This window comes from Triticum urartu, chromosome 7A, assembly GCF_056163025.1.
Source record: "Triticum urartu cultivar PI428250 chromosome 7A, HENAU_Tu73, whole genome shotgun sequence".
NCBI classification, from domain to species: domain Eukaryota; kingdom Viridiplantae; phylum Streptophyta; class Magnoliopsida; order Poales; family Poaceae; genus Triticum; species Triticum urartu.
Window position 1 is genome coordinate 713,863,179 of NC_141879.1, and position 15,530 is coordinate 713,878,708.

Here is a 15,530-nt window from a genome sequence, read left to right on the forward strand (position 1 = left end):
TACTTAGAACAAAATATGACTCTATATGAATGCCTCCGGCGGTGTACCGGGATATGCAATGAATCAACAGTGACATGTATGAAAGAATTATGAATGGTGGCTTGGCCACAAATACGATGTCAACTACATGATCATGCTAAGCAATATGACAATGATGGAGTGTGTCATAATAAACGGAACGGTGGAAAGTAGCATGGCAATATATCTCGGAATGGCTATGGAAATGCCATAATATGTAGGTATGGTGGCTGTTTTGAGGAAGGTATATGGTGGGTGTATGATACCGGCGAAAGGTGCGTGGTATTAGATAGGCTAGCAATGGTGGAAGGAAGAAAAGTGCGTATAATCCATGGACTCAACATTAGTCATAAAGAACTCATATACTTATTGCGAAAATCTACAAGTTATCAAAGCAAAGTATTACGCGCATGCTCCTAGGGGGATAGATTGGTAGGAAAAGACCATCGCTCGTCCCCGACTGCCACTCATAAGGAAGATAATTAAAAAATAAATCATGCTCCGACTTCATCACATAACGGTTCACCATACGTGCATGCTACGGGAATCACAAACCTTAACACAAGTATTTCTCAAATTCATAACTACTCAACTAGCATAACTTTAATATCACCATCTTCATATCTCAAAACAATTATCAAGCATCAAACTCCTCATAGCATTCAACACACTCATAAGAAAGTTTTTTTTATTCTTGAATACCAAGCATATTAGGATTATTTAAGCAAATTACCATGCTATTTAAGACTCCCAAAATAATCTAAGTGAAGCATGAGAGATCAATAGTTTCTATAAAACAAATCCACCACCGTGCTCTAAAAGATATAAGTGAAGTACTAGAGCAAAACTATATAACTCAAATGATATAAGCGAAGCACATAGAGTATTCTAACAAATTCCAAATCATGTATGGCTCTCTCAAAAGGTGTGTATAGCAAGGATGATTGTGATAAACTAAAAATCAAATACTCAAATCATACAAGACGCTCCAAGCAAAACACATATCATGTGGTGAGTAAAAATATAGCTCCAAGTGAAGTTACCGATAGAAGTAGACGAAAAGAGGGGATGCCTTCCGGGGCATCCCCAAGCTTTGGCTTTTAGGTGTCCTTAGATTATCTTGGGGGTGCCATGGGCATCCCGAAGCTTAGGCTCTTGCCACTCCTTGTTCCATAATCCATCAAATCTTTACCCAAAACTTGAAAACTTCACAACACAAAACTTAGAGTAGAAAATCTCGTGAGCTCCGTTAGCGAAAGAAAACAAAAGACCACTTCAAGGTACTGTAATGAACTCATTCTTTATTTATATTGGTGTTAAACCTACTGTATTCCAACTTCTCTATGGTTTATGAACTATTTTACTAGCCATAGATTCATCAAAATAAGCAAACAACACACAAAAACAGAATCTGTCAAAAACAGAACAGTCTGTAGTAATCTGTAGCTAGCGCAAGATCTGGAACCCCAAAAATTCTAAAATAAATTTCTGGACGTGAGTAATTTATATATTAATCACCTGCAAAAATAATTAACTAAATAGAGCTTTCTAAATAAAAATGGCAGCAGTTCTCGTGAGCGCTAAAGTTTCTGTTTTTTACAGCAAAATTAACAAGACTTTCCCCAAGTTTTCCCAACGGTTCTACTTGGCACAAACACTAAATAAACACAAAAAACAACCTAAACAGATGCTAGATAAATTATTTATTACTAAATAGGAACAAAAATCAAGGAATAAAAACAAAATTGGGTTGCCTCCCAACAAGCGCTATCGTTTAACGCCCCTAGCTAGGCATAAAAAGCAAGGATAGATCTAGGTATTGCCATCTTTGGTAGGTAATCCATAAGTGGATCTCATAATATATTCATAAGGTAATTTAATTTTCTTTCTAGAAAAGTGTTACATGCCTTTCCTTAATGGAAATTCGAATCTAATATTTCCTTCCTTCATATCAATAATTGCACCAATCGTTCTAAGGAAAGGTCTACCAAGAATAATAGGACATGAAGGATTGCAATCTATGTCAAGAACAATAAAATCTATGGGCACATAATTCCTATTTGCAACAATAAGAACATCATTAATTCTTCCCATAGGTTTCTTAATAGTGGAATCCGCAAGGTGCAAGTTTAGAGAGAAATCATCAAAATCACGGAAACCTAACAAATCACACAAAGTCTTTGGAATCGTGGAAACACTAGCACCAAAATCACATAAAGCATAGAACTCATGTTCTTTAATCTTAATTTTAATAGTTGGTTCCCACCCATCATAAAGTTTTCTAGGGATAGAAACTTCCAATTCAAGTTTTTCTTCATAAGATTGCATCAAGGCATCAACGATATGTTTGGTGAATGCTTTATTTTGACTATAAGCGTGAGGAGAATTTAGCACGGATTGCAACAAGGAAATACAATCAATCAAAGATAAATTTTCATAATTAAATTCCTTGAAATCCAAAATAATGGGATTAGCAACATCTAGGGTTTTAATTTCTTCGATCCCACTTTTATCAATTTTAGCATCAAGATCTAAAAACTCCGAATTCTTGAAACGTCTTCTAGGTAAAGGTGGATCATATTCAGTCCCATCATTATTAAGATTCATATTGCAAAACAAAGATTTAATAGGGGACATATCAATAACTTTTAGATCTTCATATTTATTTTCATAGGAACTAGAAGAACACGCTCTTATAAAGGCATCTTTCTTAGCACGCATCCTAGCGGTTCTTTCTTTGCACTCATCAATGGAAATTCTCATGGCTTTGAGAGATTCATTGACATCATGCTTAGGTGGAATAGATCTAAGTTTCAAAGAATCAACATCAAGAGAAATTCTATCAACGTTCCTAGCCAACTCATCAATCTTAAGCAATTTTTCTTCAATCAAAGCATTGAAATTCTTTTCCGAAGTAATAAATTCTTTAATATTAGATTCAAAATCAGAGGGCATCTTATTATAATTTCCATAAGAATTGTTGTAGGAATTACCATAATTATTCGGGGGATTACTAGGATAAGGACTAGGATTAAAATTTCCTCTATACACGTTGTTACCAAAATTGTTCCTACCAACAAAATTCACATCCATAAATTCATTATTATTCTCAATCAAAGTAGACAAGGGCATATCATTAGGATCAGAAGAAACATTCTTACTAGCAAATAATTTCATAAGTTCATCCATCTTTCCACTCAAAACATTAATTTCTTCTATCGCATGAACCTTTTTATTAGTAGATCTTTCAGTATGCCATTGAGAATAATTAACCATAATACTATCTAGGAGTTTAGTAGCTTCTCCTAAAGCTCAACAAAAGAAACTAAGTGGGTGTGCATCCAACTTGCTTGCTCATGAAGACCTAGGGCATTTTGAGGAAGCCCATCATTGGAATATACAAGCCAAGTTCTATAATGAAAAATTCTCACTAGTATATGAAAGTGATAACATAGGAGACTCTCTATCATGAATATCATGGTGCTAATTTGAAGCACAAGTGTGGTAAAAGGATAGTAACATTGTCCCTTGTCTATTTTTCTCTCATTTTTTTATTTGGGCCTTTTCTCTTTTTTTATGGCCTCTTTTTTCGTCCGGAGTCTCATCCCGACTTGTGGGGGAATCATAGTCTCCATCATCCTTTCCTCACTGGGACAATGCTCTAATAATGATGATCATCACACTTTTATTTTCTTACAACTCAACAATTACAACTCGATACTTAGAACAAAATATGACTCTATATGAATGCCTCCGGCGGTGTACCGGGATATGCAATGAATCAAAAGTGACATGTATGAAAGAATTATGAATGGTGGCTTGGCCACAAATACGATGTCAACTAAATGATCATGCTAAGCAATATGACAATGATGGAGTGTGTCATAATAAACGGAACGGTGGAAAGTAGCATGGCAATATATCTCGGAATGGCTATGGAAATGCCATAATATGTAGGTATGGTGGCTGTTTTGAGGAAGGTATATGGTGGGTGTATGATACCGGCGAAAGGTGCGTGGTATTAGAGAGGCTAGCAATGGTGGAAGGAAGAAAAGTGCGTATAATCCATGGACTCAACATTAGTCATAAAGAACTCATATACTTATTGCGAAAATCTACAAGTTATCAAAGCAAAGTATTACGCGCATGCTCCTAGGGGGATAGATTGGTAGGAAAAGACCATCGCTCGTCCCCGACTGCCACTCATAAGGAAGACAATTAAAAAATAAATCATGCTCCGACTTCATCACATAACGGTTCACCATACGTGCATGCTACGGGAATCACAAACCTTAACACAAGTATTTCTCAAATTCACAACTACTCAACTAGCATAACTTTAATATCACCATATTCATATCTCAAAACAATTATCAAGCATCAAACTTCTCATAGCATTCAACACACTCATAAGAAAGTTTTTTTTATTCTTGAATACCAAGCATATTAGGATTATTTAAGCAAATTACCATGCTATTTAAGACTCCCAAAATAATCTAAGTGAAGCATGAGAGATCAATAGTTTCTATAAAACAAATCCACCACCGTGCTCTCAAAGATATAAGTGAAGTACTAGAGCAAAACTATATAACTCAAATGATATAAGCGAAGCACATAGAGTATTCTAACAAATTCCAAATCATGTATGGCTCTCTTAAAAGGTGTGTAAATCAAGGATGATTGTGATAAACTAAAAATCAAATACTCAAATCATACAAGACGCTCCAAGCAAAACACATATCATGTGGTGAATAAAAATATAGCTCCAAGTGAAGTTACCGATAGAAGTAGGCGAAAAGAGGGGATGCCTTCCGGGGCATCCCCAAGCTTTGGCTTTTAGGTGTCCTTATATTATCTTGGGGGTGCCATGGGCATCCCCAAGCTTAGGCTCTTGCCACTCCTTGTTCCATAATCCATCAAATCTTTACCCAAAACTTGAAAACTTCACAACACAAAACTTAAAGTAGAAAATCTCGTGAGCTCTGTTAGCGAAAGAAAACAAAAGACCACTTCAAGGTACTGTGATGAACTCATTCTTTATTTATATTGGTGTTAAACCTACTGTATTCCAACTTCTCTATGGTTTATGAACTATTTTACTAGCCATAGATTCATCAAAATAAGCAAACAACACACAAAAACAGAATCTGTCAAAAACAGAACAGTCTGTAGTAATCTGTAGCTAGCGCAAGATCTGGAACCCCAAAAATTCTAAAATAAATTTCTGGACGTGAGGAATTTATATATTAATCATCTGCAAAAATAATTAACTAAATAGCGCTTGCTAAATAAAAATGGCAGCAGTTCTCGTGAGCGCTAAAGTTTCTGTTTTTTACGGCAAAATTTACAAGACTTTCCCCAAGTCTTCCCAACGGTTCTACTTGGCACAAGCACTAAATAAACACAAAAAACAACCACAACAGATTCTAGATAAATTATTTATTACTAAACAGGAGCAAAAATCAAGGAATAAAAACAAAATTGGGTTGCCTCCCAACAAGCGCTATCGTTTAACGCCCCTAGCTAGGCATAAAAAGCAAGGATAGATCTAGGTATTGCCATCTTTGGTAGGTAATCCATAAGTGGATCTCAGAATATATTCATAAGTTAATTTAATTTTCTTTCTAGGAAAGTGTTACATGCCTTTCCTTAACGAAAATTGGAATCTAATATTTCCTTCCTTCATATCAATAATTGCACCAATCGTTCTAAGGAAAGGTCTACCAAGAATAATAGGACATGAAGGATTGCAATCTATGTCAAGAACAATAAAATCTATGGGCACATAATTCCTATTTGCAACAATAAGAACATCATTAATTCTTCCCATAGGTTTCTTAATAGTGGAATCCGCAAGGTGCAAGTTTAGAGAGCAATCATCAAAATCACGGAAACCTAACAAATCACACAAAGTCTTTGGAATCGTGGAAACACTAGCACCAAAATCACATAAAGCATAGAACTCATGTTCTTTAATCTTAATTTTAATAGTTGGTTCCCACCCATCATAAAGTTTTCTAAGGATAGAAACTTCCAATTCAATTTTTTCTTCATAAGATTGCATCAAGGCATCAACGATATGTTTGGTGAACGCTTTATTTTGACTATAAGCGTGAGGAGAATTTAGCACGGATTGCAACAAGGAAATACAATCAATCAAAGATAAATTTTCATAATTAAATTCCTTGAAATCCAAAATAATGGGATTAGCAACATCTAGGGTTTTAATTTCTTCGATCCCACTTTTATCAATTTTAGCATCAAGATCTAAAAACTCCGAATTCTTGAAACGTCTTCTAGGTAAAGGTGGATCATATTCAGTCCCATCATTATTAAGATTCATATTGCAAAACAAAGATTTAATAGGGGACATATCAATAACTTTTAGATCTTCATATTTATTTTCATAGGAACTAGAAGAACACGCTCTTATAAAGGCATCTTTCTTAGCACGCATCCTAGCGGTTCTTTCTTTGCACTCATCAATGGAAATTCTCATGGCATTGAGAGACTCATTGATATCATGATTAGGTGGAATAGATCTAAGTTTCAAAGAATCAACATCAAGAGAAATTCTATCAACGTTCCTAGCCAACTCATCAATCTTAAGCCATTTTTCTTCAATCAAAGCATTGAAATTCTTTTCCGAAGTAATAAATTATTTAATATTAGATTCAAAATCAGAGGGCATCTTATTATAATTTCCATAAGAATTGTTGTAGGAATTACCATAATTATTCGGGGGATTACTAGGATAAGGCCTAGGATTAAAATTTCCTCTATACGCGTTGTTACCAAAATTGTTCCTACCAACAAAATTCACATCCATAAATTCATTATTATTCTCAATCAAAGTAGACAAGCGCATATCATTAGGATCAGAAGAAACATTCTTACTAGCAAATAATTTCATAAGTTCATCCATCTTTCCACTTAAAACATTAATTTCTTCTATCGCATGCACCTTTTTATTAGTAGATCTTTCAGTATGCCATTGAGAATAATTAAACATAATATTATCTAGGATTTTAGTAGCTTCTCCTAAAGTGATTTCCATAAAAGTGCCTCCTGTAGCCGAATCTAAAGGATTTCTAGAAGCAAAATTCAATCCGGCATAAAAATTTTGTATAATCATCCACAAATTCAAACCATGAGTAGGATAATTACGTATCATTAATTTCATCCTCTCCCAAGCTTGTGCAACATGTTCATGATCAAGTTGCTTAAAATTCATAATATCGTTTCAAAGGGAGATGATCTTAGCAGGAGGAAAATATTTAGAGATAAAAGCATCTTTGCACTTATTCCATGAATCAATACTATTTTTAGGCAAAGACGAAACCAAGCTTTAGCACGATCTCTAAGTGAAAAAGGAAATAGCTTCAATTTAACAATATCGTTATCCACATCTTTCTTCTTTTGCATATCACACAAATCAACGAAGCTATTTAGATGGGTAGCGGCATCTTCACTAGGAAGGCTGGAAAACGGATCTTTCATGACAAGATTCAGCAAAGCAGTATTAATTTCACAAGATTCAGCATCGGTAAGAGGAGCAATCAGAGCGCTAATAAAATCATTGTTGTTGGTATTGGTAAAGTCACACAATTTAGTATTATCTTGAGCCATCATGACAAGCAAGCAATCCAACACACAAGCAAACAAAAAGCAAGTGGGCAAAAGGAGGCAAATAGAGAAAGAGAGGGAGGATAGAGAGAGAGGGCGAATAAAACAGCAAGGGTGAAGTGGGGGAGAGGAAAACAAGAGGCAAATGACAAATAATGTAATGCGGGAGATAAGGATTGTGATGGGTACTTGGTATATTGACTTTTGCGTAGACTCCCCGGCAACGGCGCCAGAAATCCTTCTTGCTACCTCTTGAGCACTGCATTGGTTTTCCCCAAAGAGGAAGGGATGATGCAGCAAAGTAGCGTAAGTATTTCCCTCAGTTTTTGAGAACCAAGGTATCAATCCAGTAGGAGGCTACGCGCGAGTCCCTCGCACCTGCACAAAACAAATAAATCCTCGCAACCAACGCGATAAGGGGTTGTCAATCCCAACACGGCCACTTACGAGAGTGAGATATGATAAGATAATATTTTTGGTATTTTTATGATAAAGATGCAAAGTAAAATAAAAGCAAAGGAAATTACTAAGTATTGGAAGATTAATATGATGAAGATAGACCCGGGGGCCATAGGTTTCACTAGTGGCTTCTCTCAAGAGCATAGGTATTCTGTGGGTGAACGAATTACTGTTGAGCAATTGACAGAATTGAGCATAGTTATGAGAATATCTAGGTACGATCATGTATATAGGCATCACGTCTGAGACAAGTAGACCGACTCCTGCCTGCATCTACTACTATTACTCCACTCATCGACCGCTATCCAGCATGCATCTAGAGTATTAAGTTAATGAAAACAGAGTAATGCCTTAAGCAAGATGACATGATGTAGAGGGATAAACTCATGCAATATGATGAAAACCCCATCTTGTTATCCTCGGTGGCAACAATACAATACGTGCCTTGCTGCCCCTACTGTCACTGGAAAAGGACACCGCAAGATTGAACCCAAAGCTAAGCACTTCTTCCATTGCAAGAAAGATCAATCTAGTAGGCCAAACCAAACTGATAATTCGAAGAGACTTGCAAAGACAACCAATCATACATAAAAGAATTCAGAGAAGATTCACATATTGTTCATAGATAGACTTGATCATAAACCCACAATTCATCGGTTTCAACAAACACACCGCAAAAGAAGATTACATGAATAGATCTCCACAAGAGAGGGGGAGAACATTGTATTGAGATCCAAAAAGAGAGAAGAAGCCATCTAGCTAATAACTATGGACCTGTAGGTCTGAGGTAAACTACTCACACTTCATTGGAGGGGCTATGGTGATGATGTAGAAGCCCTTCGTGATCGATGCCCCCTCCGGCAGAGTTCCGGAACAGGCCCCAAGATGGGATCTCGTGGATACAGAAAGTTGCGGTGGTGGAATTAGGGTTTTGGCTCTGTATCTGATTGTTTGGGGGTACGTAGGTATATATAGGAGGAAGGAGTACGCCGGTGGAGCAACAGGGGGCCCACGAGGGTGGAGGGCGCGCCTGGGGGGTAGGCGCGCCCCCTACCTCGTGGCCTCCTCCTTTGTTTCTTGATGTAGGGTCCAAGTCTCCTGGGTCTTGTTCGTTGAGAAAATCACGTCCCCGAAGGTTTCATTCCGTTTGGACTCCATTTGATATTCCTTTTCTTCGAAACCCTAAAATAGGCAAAAAAACAATAATTCTGGGCTGGGCCTCTGGTTAATAGGTTAGTCCCAAAAATAATATAAAAGTGGATAATAAAGCCCAATAATGTCCAAAACAGTAGATAATATAGCATGAAGCAATCAAAAATTATAGATACGTTGGAGACGTATCACACTCCTCATCCTGGTAAAGCGGCCGTGCCACCTCATCGTACACCCACTCGCCGCAGGACACGTCGCCGCCCGCCCCACCGCGAACGGCAACGACACCACCGCCACCTCTGTCGAGCTGGAGCCCGTGACCTTCTCCTCCGCGGCGGCGACATGGGGATGGGCCCTAGGGTGGTGGGCGCAGCGGTTGCGGGGCGGTGGGGTGGTCAAGGAAGGGCTGGTGGAGCATGGAGGAGAAGGGGCGACAGGCATGCGGGAGAGAGAATTTTTTTTGCATGCATTGCACGTGGTGGACCTAGCCAAAAAAGGAAGAAGAGAAAGATTATAGAGGCTGGCAGTGGGCCTTTTGCAGCCAAAAAATAGTGTCGGCGCCCCCAGCTGCCTCTCGATTCCCTGAGTATGCCTTGCGTGCGCCAGTCATAGTTTTCATCAAATCCGGCAGAAAACGAGCCCATGGGGTGCGGCTGTGACACTTTTTGATTGTCGGTGCTAAAAAAAAGGCTCCTAAGGCCGTCTTGGGGGCTCGGCAGGAGATGTTCTTACTGCTCTAACTCGTGCAGTAAGGAAAAAAGAAAAAGAAAAAGCTGAGCGATCACCTCCCGCCCTCCCGAGTTAAATACTATGGGTTGTTTGGTTTAGCTGAATATCGGGGAGGATATTAATCCTAGCGCCTACTCCTAGGTCCTAGCACCCCGTATTGTAGGTGTCCTAATTAATCTCCAGCTGGAGTTAGAGCAAGTACAACGTTAACATAAGTATGCTATAAGGATTAAAATATTATATCTTTCTTAGTTGAAGGAGAAAGAAAGAAGCAGACTACACAAACGATGGGTTGTGCCTGATTTGTAGACGACAAGCTATTGGAGCCATCGATCACTTGGGTTCATGTGGGCCGTAGCCATCGATCATGACGTCGTCTGAAAATCGTCTGGCAACTTGTCGTGTGCATAGTAATTTTGCTTTAGTAGCCAGCTACAAAACGAGACCCAAGACAGTTTATGAGGTTGTAAGAGCATGGTTAATAGTATAGCCAGCTGTTAATTATATGGTCTTGCCACATCATTTATAACCAAGTTTATAGCCGGCAAGTACAATTAATAGTTGCATGTAAATATATACTACTTTTATTATATATGGCCCACATCCCTTTCTCACAACGTGCCTAGGAGCACGTGTTGCAGCCGGGTGTTAATCAATAACCTGCTTCTCTTCTATCAGCGTTGCTATACAGCCGACGGTTCCAGTCGATACGCAGTCGATGTGTCCCATCAGGCCGTTTGTAAAATTGATACTGGGCAATCTGACGGTGTAGAGCTTGTGTCGGCTGCACATCAGGCATTGCATGTCGTGTGCACATCAATTTCGCTTTTCTATTTCATCCTCTCTCTCGTTCAACTCATTCAAAATATAATATTTAAAGGCTTACAGTCCGCCTAGGTCATCCTATTATACTTGCTCTGAGATGGACCAACTATTCATAAAGTAGTACACATTAAAATGTACCATTATATATAGAGGTTGACTGTAAATAATATGGCAGCTCCTTATAGCCGATTGTTGGCTCTATTACTATTAACCATGCTCTTAGCCTCACACGAGCTGAGCGTGCACGTCGACCTCTTCTCACATTCACACGCTTCGGGCCACGATCGACCACAAAACCTAGCCCTATAGGATGACCTCGCCGCCCCTCACATTTCCCCTTTATAACCGCCGACATCGTCCCCCAATTGATGGTTGGCCCACATGTCATATGCACCAAAAGACAATTAACATTACGATACCGAAGCTACATCCGATTGGAAGATGGAGGCCATTCAGCGGGGTGTATGGTGACGGCGCTTTGTACTTAAGAAAATTCCTCATTTGACAACGGTAAATAACGACCACCTTATTTGACCCTCCAAATTCCGAACTTCCTTGTTTGACCCTGAAAAGTACTCCCACTGTTCCGAATTACTCGTCGCAGAAATGGATGTATCTAGAATGATTACTCGTCACAGAAATGGATGTATTTAAATGTTTTTTAGTTCTAGATACATTCATTTCTACGACGAGTAATTTGAAACGGAGGGAGTAACATTTGTAGTACTCCGTGAGAAGAAAAAAAGATCAAATGCAAACAAAAACGAGGGGATCCTGGTAGCACAAGTAATGTACTAGCTACTGCCTACCAGGTGGGAGGGGAAAGGTGGGGGTTTTCCAGAGCTACCAGATGCAGTTGCGATGGGGGCCTCGATGGCGTTCCCCCCGGCTGCTAGTTCCAGGCGGCGGCGGACCGGGCCTCATCAGCGCGCTCCCCAACGACCTGCTCCTCCTCGTCCTCACTCGCTTCCCCTGCGCCGGTGCCGCCGCGCGCACAGGCGTCCTCTCCCGCCGGTGGCGTGGCCTCTGGGCCCGCCTCTGCCGGATCGCATTCCGCGACGTCGCGCTCCCCTCGCTGGAAGCAGCACTCGGCCGCGTCCCCGGGCCCCCGCCCGCGGTTTCCCTCCTCGACATCCGCGTGCCCAGGCAGCGCGGGCGTGTCACCGAGCAGCACAGGGCCGACGCCGCCAGCAGCTTGAACTTGCTGCTCCGCGCTGCCGCGCGGCTCGTCCCGGAGGAGTTCGTCTTTGAGCTCAAAGGCTTTGGTTCCCACGTCGTTGATCTGCCTCGCTTCCACCGCGCCACCTCCATCGTGCTGGACCTTTCCCCCACCATCCGCTGCGTGCCAGCCGGCGTCGAGTTCCCCGCACTCGAGACGCTGTCTCTCTCGTACTGCACTGCCGACATCGAGCGCTTGCTCTCCTGCTGATCGCGCCTGCGCACGCTCCGCCTCATCAACGTTTATTTCGACAAGTGCAACCTGAGGGTCAACTCGGCGATGCTGCAGGAGCTTGTCGTGGATCACGGGAAATGGAGGCAACGTGTCAATGGTGTGAACATCGTTGCTCCCGTGCTGAAGAAATTGATCGTGGCCTTTTTCACCTCCAAAGTCAGCATTTCCATCTTGGCACCAATGGTGGAGAAGGTTTCGTGGCACTGCTTCTTTGGGGTGTCTATTGTGTTTGGTATTTGGCGACCCAAGCAGGTGGAGTGAATTGCAAGAAACCACCACATTTGGGGCTTATCTTGCAGAAAACAACGTGGTCGCTAATCATTTGCAAAAGCCACCGCGGATTCAGTAACAGTTTTGCAGATTGCACTGAACATGTCATTTGGCTCGGTTGAGGGCGTTTCCGACATGTGGGGCCCAATATGCGTGACATGGCGTAATGGACGCGCTGACGGCGCCGTTTGCTTAAGACAGACGCAGTCGGGTCGCCAGAGACAGACCGCCCGCGCCCGACCACATCTCGCTCGATTTCTCTGCTCTCACGCTCGCTCTCTCTGCTCCCACACTCGCTCGCTCCCCTCCCATTTGCTCCTCTCCTCTCCGGTCACCGTCGGCCGCCATCCGCCATGGTGTCCTGGACCGACAGTGAGAGCACAAACGGCTCCGCCGCGCAGTACATCTCCTCCGACGACTCCCCTGTCAAGGTCAGAACATTCTATTCCTCATTTCTGTTCTAGGGTTTGTAGGGTTGAACATTTGCTCGATTTGAACACATTTTTGTTGGATTTCTCAGATCCCAGCTACAATTGATGAGCCGTCGTTCGAGGGTCTTGCTGACGACTTGAATGTGATTTGTGAGCATGGGAATCCAGGGAGGAAGTATGTTGCATTTGAGGGGATAAGCACTGGTAGGAGGTTCATTGCTTGTGCCACTGAAGTAAGTTTTAAGTTGTGTTTGCAGCATTCCAATTCTTGTTCTAGGGTTTGTAGTAACTGTTCTTGTTCTAGGGTTCATAGTTACTGTTCATGTTTTAGGGTTCATAGTTACTGCTCATGTTCTAGGGTTTATAGTTACTGAATTTAGTTCTAGGATTCATAGGTAGTGTTCTTAGTTGTAGTTTTCATAATTATTCATCATTAAATGAATGTGATTCTGGTACATTAATAGATCAGCTATTTAACTGAATCTGTAAGTAATGTCTGTATTTTTGAACTGATTTTTTCTATTGTAGGGTGTTGCAAATTGTGGATTAGTGCAGTGGGTAGATGAGCATTGGCCAGAGCATCTGCAGAATGCTATTCATAAGCTCTAGCTTATGTATGAGCATAGCCAGCATGAAAACGGGATGGCATGCCTGGAGCATGCAAGCACTGTACACAATCTCACACAGCAGAAAAAAGAGTTGCAGGAGACATATGAGAAGCTTGTTGAAGATGTGAACAACCTCTTGGATTATAAGGATAGCCAGCCTGAGGTAAACCAGAAGAATGATGCTGACAACATTTCAGTTAGTGTGGAAAGCAGCATGACAAAGGATGCTGAGATAAAAAAATTAAAGGCTGTTGTTGACCAGTTAAAGCAAATTCAAGTAGCTCAAGCCACTGTCATTAGGAATTTGAAGTTCAACCATCTTAAGGAGAAGGAAAAGTTGAGCTCTGATAAGAGGACTTTGGAGATTTGCTATGCTGACCTGAAGAAAGAGAAGGATGACCTGAAAAAAGAAGGATAAGCTAGATTGTTGCATTGCTGAGCTGATGAAAGTGAAGGAGAAGTTGACCATGGAGAAGAGTACTCTTGCTTCCTGCATTGTTGAGCTCAAGACAGCAGGTGATAGCAACAAGAGGAAGCTTCACCAGATTAAGGCTATTTGTGATGAGGACTAATTTGTGTTGCTGTCTGACCATGTGTGTCAATGATGTCTTTTGTAGTAGCTATGGAGGAAAGCTTGTAATGTGTTAAGCTTTATTGTGGTGAACTCTATTATGTCTGTAGCAATGAACCTTGGATTGTATGTTGTTTGTGAGAGTACTATGTTTGTGATGAATTATCAGCTTTTATTAAGTTCAGTTTGTGATGAATTAACAGCTTGGATTATAGCAAGTAGATAGTGAACATAGATAGCAAGTTCATAGTGCATAGATAGTCTGACATAGATAGTGGCATACTAACATAGATAATAGCTGCATAGATAGTCTGACATAGATAGTGGCATACTAACATAGATAGTAGCTGCATAGATAGTCTTGCATAGATAGTGGCATACTAATTAGATAGTAGCTGCATAGATACAACTGAAATAGATAGAACTGGCAAACTAACATACTGACGAAACTGAACTTTTTCTTCTTCTGACGAAACTGAAGACAGCATGTCACTCCTCCTTCTTCAGCATCTTCAGGCATAGGGAGCGCCGCACGTCATTGATGTTCACCGCCGCCCTCTTCTTCTTGGCCAGCGCTGGCTCCACCACATCTTCACCGCCTCCCTCCTCTTCTTGCTTCACGACGATGAGCTCTGGGTTGTCGGCGACCTCCGGTGGCTTATCCATATCAATTGGGCTATTCTTCTGCCCCTCGACGGCGTGGAGGACGGGCTCCAGGAGCTGCACATCAGGCTCGATGGAGGAGGAGTCGGAGGAGAGTACGACGACCTCATCCACCTCATCGTCAGAGGAGTAGCCGTCAGATTCGTTAGAGTCGTAGTCGTCAGAGGACTCGGACTCGGCGTCGGAGTCGTCGTCTGGCCCGAGCACCCTGTTGGGGAACGTAGCATAAATTCAAAATTTTCCTACGTATCACCAAGATCTATCTATGGAGAAACCAGCAACGAGGTGAAGGAGAGTGCATCTACATACCGTTGTAGATCGCGCGCGGAAGCGTTCAAGAGAACAGGGTTGATGGAGTCGTACTCGTCGTGATTCAAATCACCGATGATCCTAGCGCCGAACGGACCGCACCTCCGCGTTCAACACACGTACGGAACGGAGACGTCTCCCATGCCTTGATCCAGCAAGGAGGAGGGAGAGGTTGATGGAGATCCAGCAGCACGACGGCGTGGTGGAAGTAGCGGGATTCCAACAGGGCTTCGCTAAGCGCTGCGGGAGGAGGAAGATGTGTCATGGGAGGGAGAGGGAGGCGCCAGGCCTTAGGTTGGTTTGCTCCTCCTTTTCCCCACTATATATAGGGCCAAGGGAGAGGGGGAGGCGCAGCCCTTGCCCCTTCCTCCAAGGAAGGGTGCGGCCAAGGGTGGGGAGGAGTCCATCCTCCCCAA

The 15,530-nt window shown here is 41.6% G+C and overlaps 2 pseudogenes; both read left to right on the forward strand.

Moving 5' to 3' along the window:
* The first annotated feature begins 11,659 nt into the window (after positions 1–11,659).
* On the forward strand, positions 11,660–12,523 carry LOC147961972 (putative F-box/FBD/LRR-repeat protein At2g05300; annotated as a pseudogene).
* A 362-nt stretch (positions 12,524–12,885) lies between these two features.
* On the forward strand, positions 12,886–14,143 carry LOC125526664 (uncharacterized; annotated as a pseudogene).
* Positions 14,144–15,530: the final 1,387 nt, after the last annotated feature.